General features: G+C 41.9%; 1 long non-coding RNA gene across 1 annotated transcript; it reads left to right on the top strand.

Moving 5' to 3' along the window:
• The first annotated feature begins 392 nt into the window (after positions 1 to 392).
• Positions 393 to 2,165, top strand: LOC140210318 (uncharacterized). The gene is made up of 3 exons (XR_011889213.1): positions 393 to 469; positions 1,413 to 1,505; positions 1,999 to 2,165. It is a non-coding gene; the product is annotated as an uncharacterized lncRNA (long non-coding RNA).
• The last annotated feature ends 3,840 nt before the right edge of the window (positions 2,166 to 6,005 follow it).

The raw sequence follows: 6,005 nt of genomic DNA, 5'->3' as shown, positions 1-6,005 counted from the left end.
TACTTGCAACTCAGATCTACGCAGTTGAGCTCTGATGATGTGAGAAACATATCAAAGGATCACTCGGATGTAAAAGCTGGACATTTTTTAGATGTCAAAATGTGTTATTTTTAATGGAATTTTATAGCCAACTGGAGTGTGTCCCAGAGCAACCCACTTTCTCTTTGCAAAGAACTGCTCATTTCAGCATTCCACTGTAGTCTGACTATTGACACATTCATTTAAATTTAAAAATAATAAGTGAAACAGCTTACCAGCAGATTAGCTCATGACCCATTGAAATAGCCTCATAGGCTCATCCAGCATCGATCATGAATGTGTTGTATGATTTTGATATGAAGTAATTATCCACAAGCCATGATACAGCTTTATTTTGGAGCTTCATTGTCTCAGGGATCAACGGATGCCAAGGTCATTGTCACGGCTGAAGCCAGTAGACTTTTGTATGCAAGGGTCATTGGTGGATATGGTAAATGGATAAGAAAATGCTAGGTTGTTGCAAAGGGTGAACCATTTCCATAATTCTGTATTTCCTTCTTACGTTCTGAGACCTTTCGACCCACTAAAGCTAAGTTGGCTCACTGAACAATTCAATTCCTCCTCTTGGACAACCCAGTGTATGGGCAATTTAAACGCCATGTCAAATAGACTTGAAAGGCAGGATGTTAGGACTGGAGACAAGGATTGAGTCGGTTCTGCTCTGTGATGCTTTACTCCACAGCCTAGGCGCTGAGGCTATGACTGTGAGTCTGCTCTGGCTGTGAGCTTCATGGTGTTTTTCCCCACTCTGTGATGAACAGAGACCAAGGCTATGGGCCTTCTCTGGCTGCTACAGGGTTCAGGTCTATGGTCTCAAATTGGTTTGGAATACTGCTGCTTTCTTTGATTGTTTGCATGATTTATACACACTTCGAACTTTGAACCTTAATTTTTCCTGTCACCTATATTCCCCACATCTCAGAGCACCTGGGATAAACCTACACGATCATAGGGAGAATATGCAAGCTTTACATAGACAGTTCCAATGGTTGTGATTGTATCCAGATCACAGGAGCTGTGAGGCAGCAGTTTTACTAGCTTCACCAGTCAGTGACTATACTGCAGCATTCTGTTCCACTGTGTTACCATATGATCTCACTGAATGTTGAAAGTTGTCCTGCTTCTGATGTTTATGTTCTTATTCCTTGGCTAATAGTGAAGTGCAATGCTGAAAACAGATGTAAATATCATGCATATTTGACTTCAGGGCCTGGACTAGGGCAGACTTCCAGTGCATATGCCTTAGACTCAGATGATGCAGATGAGCCAAATCCATCCTGTGCTCTTTCTCATTAAATTCATCAGAGCATCTTCTCGTGCAGGACGTGGAGAGAAATCCTAACAGAAACTAAAAAAATAAATCTTAAACACAGGAGAATCTGCCGATGCTGGAAATTCAGACTACTGCTCGCAAAATGCTGAAGGAACACAGCATGTCTGGCAGCGTCTATGGAGAGGAATAAAAGGTCAGTGTTTCAGGTTGAGAGCTTTCAATGGGATTGGAAAGAAAGGGGGAAGAAGCCAGAATAAGAAGGTGGGATAGGGGATGGAGCACAAGTTGGAAGCTGATAGGTGAAGCCAGGTGAAGGGGTTAGTAGGTGGGAGGGAAAGGGGGTATGAAGTTGAATCTGAGAGGTGATAGGTACAAAATAATTTTTCACTTTATGCTTTTGTCCTTGTTAGTATGGTATAGATATTTAGATGTACGTCATTTCTTTTCAGGTCTACATGTCAGAAAGTCAGTTTTTCCACAGCAGAGCACAACATTTCTCAATCAAATTACATGGCTATATAAAATTAATCTAGTTGAGGCTCATGGCTGTCCATTGATAATTCAGGAATGGAAATTTGGGATGGTGCACAACTTGAAGGAGAGGGAAGCTGTGGTGAATAGTGTCTTTTACGTTTGTTTTTCTTCTTGAATGTGATTCTGAAACTGTTGAAGCCTGTGATTTGCAGTGGAGATCGTTCGGGTGTTTCGGCGCTCTGCAGTCTCTGAGATGATTCCGTGGAAGGCAGAGGCAGCATACGCAAATCTCATGGTAAGAAGGCTGCAGGATAGTTGCTGGATGTGAGCTGATGTTCGACTCCATTTCACTGATTAAAGCGATGAGGGAGATTGAAATAACGAGATGAATGTAGAAGGTGAGTGCCGGTTGCCTGCCTTTTGATTGTTGGTGGGAAAGAACTGCTGCTGTGGCTGAGGAATGTTACCCAGGTTTTCTGCGTTTTGGATATGGACTTGGACTATAGACTTTTTCTCAGTCTTATAGATCTTTCTTGCTTTTTATGAGTGGAGGAGGGGGATTTGGGGGCTGATGTGCCTGTTCCATTTTTTTTCATTTTTTGCGTGGGGAGGAGGGATTTGGGGGTTGAGGATCATGTGCCTTTTCTTTCTTTCTTGGTTTCATGGCTATCTGGAGAGGAAGAATTTCAGAGATGTATACTTTGATAACAAATGAACCTTGGAACCCTGCCCCTCTACCATATCCTTCAAACTGTTACATGTCACAGGTCTGGAGGTGCTATTAGAGGAATAAATGTTGTACATTTTTTCAGATGTTACACACGACATGTGATTGATGGACTGAGTACTTATCCATACTGGTATTGGTACTGATATTGGCATTATTTCATTATCGTCAACAGACCAGATCATTACACAGTGCATTGTCTCAGAACATGTTAAAACAATAACAATACAGTGTAAAAGCTGTAAAGAAGATACAAGCTTAGGGTGATTGTTAAGGTACGAATCAAATGGGCCATTTTCACCTGGAGGGATCAAGCTTCGTGACAATTGCTGAGAATGCATTCATCCAGGGAAGTGGAGAGTATTCTATCTCCCTCCTGATTTTGTGTTTTATAATGGTAAGGAGGGCCTGATGTGTCAGCAGATGAGTCACTCTCCACAGGATACCCTGTCTCTTACATGCTCTTTTAGCAATGATATTTATAGATATCCCATTTGTGTTTCTGGTTGCTAGAGGCTCCAGGAAGCTGATAGTGCAGGATTGAGCAATATTAATGCCATTGAATTTCAAAAGAAGATTGTTAGAGTCTCTCTTGTTCGAGACAGTTTTGTTTGACACTTTGTGGTGCAAAGGTTACCTGCTACTTACCAGCCTATGGCTGAATTTTGTTGAGGTCCTGCTGCATACGGATGTGGACTGTTTCATTTGCTGAGAAATTTCCAGTGGAATTGTGTAATCATCAACATTTCTGACTTTATGATGGAAGAATGGTTAATGGAATAATGATTAATAAGTCAGGTTACCCAAAGAACTCTTGCTGTAACTTGCTGGGGATGGGATAACTGGCCTCCAGCAACCACAAATGTCTTCCTTTGTATGGCTTCATCAACTGGAGTACTTTCCCACAGATGCAAATTGACTTCAGTTTTATTAAGGCAACTTGGTGCCATACATTATCAAATGCTGCCTGAAAATGATGTTGAGTAGTTGCTATCACTACATCCGCCATTATTTAGTTCTTTAATGCTATGATGTGGTCTGGAGAGAAATAACCTTAGCAAAATTTATCTAGGCGTCAGGAGTAGGAATGTGCCAGTTAATAACATTGTTAATGGTGGTTTCCATCACTTTGCCTATCATTATAAGCAGGCTGATTGGGAAGTAATTAGCTAGGATGGATTTCTTCTTATAAACAGAACATACCTGAGCAATTTTCCTTATGGTTGGGCAAACAGCTTGCATTTTGTAGTACCCTTTAAAAAAGTATATATTGTGCAACATTGCACAAGCTTCCAAATTATGTGCAGATTCTCATCAGCTAGAAACTACTGCCAACAATCACCTAATAGATATTTGTGTGGTATCTTGTGGCCATTTTAATGGAATTGTTGATTTATTTCAAATGTCTATTAAATTAGCAGTCAGCAATTCAATTTACTGTACCTGGCTATGGGCTCTCAGAGATATCCATCACATTTAACAATTACTTTATCACAAGCTGAAACACTAAGTGAACTACATGAGCATTCCTCACATCTGTAACTGCAGCAATTAAACATCAGTAAGGTAGGAGGATATGTATTAACTCCAGGGAAAGATCACATTGGATGATAAGGTAAGTCATTGGCTGCCTCAGATACCAAAATACAAAGCAGCCCCCATGAAGTTACACACTGGAAGTCAAGACTGGAAAGGAAGGGGGCAGAGGCCAGAATAAAAAGTGGGGGGAGGGGATAAGAGTACATGCTGGCAGGTAATAGGTAAAAGCAGGTGAGGGGAAAGATGGGTGGTGGGGCAGGGAATGAAGTAACAAGCTAGGAGGAGGGGAACCAGAGGAAGCTGTTGGGAAGGTGAGAAGAGGTGAGAGGGTAACCAGAATGGGGAATGCAAAAAAGAGAGGAGGGAAGGGGGAGAAATTACCAGAAGATAGGGAAATGTGGAAAAAGAGAGCTATGGATGGTGTGAACCCAAGTGCAGAATAAGGTCTAGAATTAACTCAGATTCAGAATAAACACAACAACGCAAACAAAATCCAAAGGCAAAACCGCAAGCAATAGTACTAGAAGTGGAACTCCTACAATTGAGCACTGAGTGCTCAGCACGAAGCCTTTAAAACAGGCTTTCCATGAAGGACTGTGGTAGGCAATAACCGGCAGACTAAGGGACCGCAGCAGCTAACCATACTCCAGAGAACTGGAATGACAAAATTTGGATGCCTGCCACTGTTTATTTGGGACCCTGACATCAGGTTGGAGGCTACCCAGACGGAACATGAGGTGTTGTTCCTCCTACCTGAGTTTGATCTCAGCATGGCTATAGAGGAGGCCATGGACAGATGTGTCAGATGGCAGTGAAGTTATTTTCAGAAAGTAATCTAGTTACACTACTGAATGCTATTTGCTGAATAAAATTGCTATTCAATTAATTTAAACAAGCCTTTAGCAGTATTCAGTACCTCAAATGTGACCAGCATTATTTCTAATTATAGACAAACCCTTTGTTTGCCAAAGAAAGCCATAGCAACCACATAAATACCTCATTGAAACTAGCTCACCTGAAGTATGCTAAGTTCTATCTGGAAACCAGGACCACACCCCATGGTAACCAACACAACATTGAGTCCTTTCCCTTCAGAAGTACAGTTAAAGCTACATCACAATGTATCATGTAACAACTAGGTTGTTGGAATTTTCTTTCAGCAGGCATGATTAGTTAAATGACTGCACCATCAATCAAAGGGCTAAATCATAGAAAAAACAAACAAAAAAAAAGTGCTGGAGGAACCTAACAGGTCCAGCAGTATCTGTCGACACACTTCATTTGGACATTTTCCTCCACAGCTGCTATCTGACCTATTGATTTCCTCCTGTATTTTGTATCTTCTCCAGATTTACTCCATTTACAGTCCCTTATTTCCTGATCATAGATGTAGACACGGGTTCAAACAATCCTTACCCTCCCTCCATTCCAATGATAAGAATTGAAGTTCAAGTGAACAACTAAGTTGAAAGAAGGCATTAATAATGGTAAGCAAGGAACTGTATCAAACTCTGAGAGACGGGTGGATCGAAGGTCGGTGTACGGGCAGATCAGTGTGTTGTGGGAGATGGAATATCCAAGGCTGTGTGCCCAGAGACCTGAGATCTTTGGGAACACAGCCCAGAAAAAGCGATTCAACAGACTTTTAACATCGTAAAACCAGCCAGTTGTTTGTTATGTCTCCCCTCTCGCTGTGAAACAGAGACATCTCTTTCTCCCTTATTAGGGAGAGAGGGCGAGCCTGTGGTATGTTGAAAACCGGGTAAACAAGAAATCTTTGGAGTACTGCAAGACTGTGTCTTTGCTGTTGCTTCGCTTACGCTTGAGTACTCGGTGGCGGGTACCGTTACTTTTTTTGCCGGTGGGGGGAGGGGGGATTGTTTCTTGCTGCTGCCTACGGACAGGAAGGAGAGGAGCTGGGGGCGGGGAGTTTGGGGTTATAACATTTAACTG

The sequence above is a fragment of the Mobula birostris genome, chromosome 15 (genome assembly GCF_030028105.1).
Source record: "Mobula birostris isolate sMobBir1 chromosome 15, sMobBir1.hap1, whole genome shotgun sequence".
Lineage (NCBI taxonomy): Eukaryota > Metazoa > Chordata > Chondrichthyes > Myliobatiformes > Myliobatidae > Mobula > Mobula birostris.
Note: the sequence above shows the minus strand (reverse complement) of the source record. Positions and strands in the feature narration are given on the sequence as shown.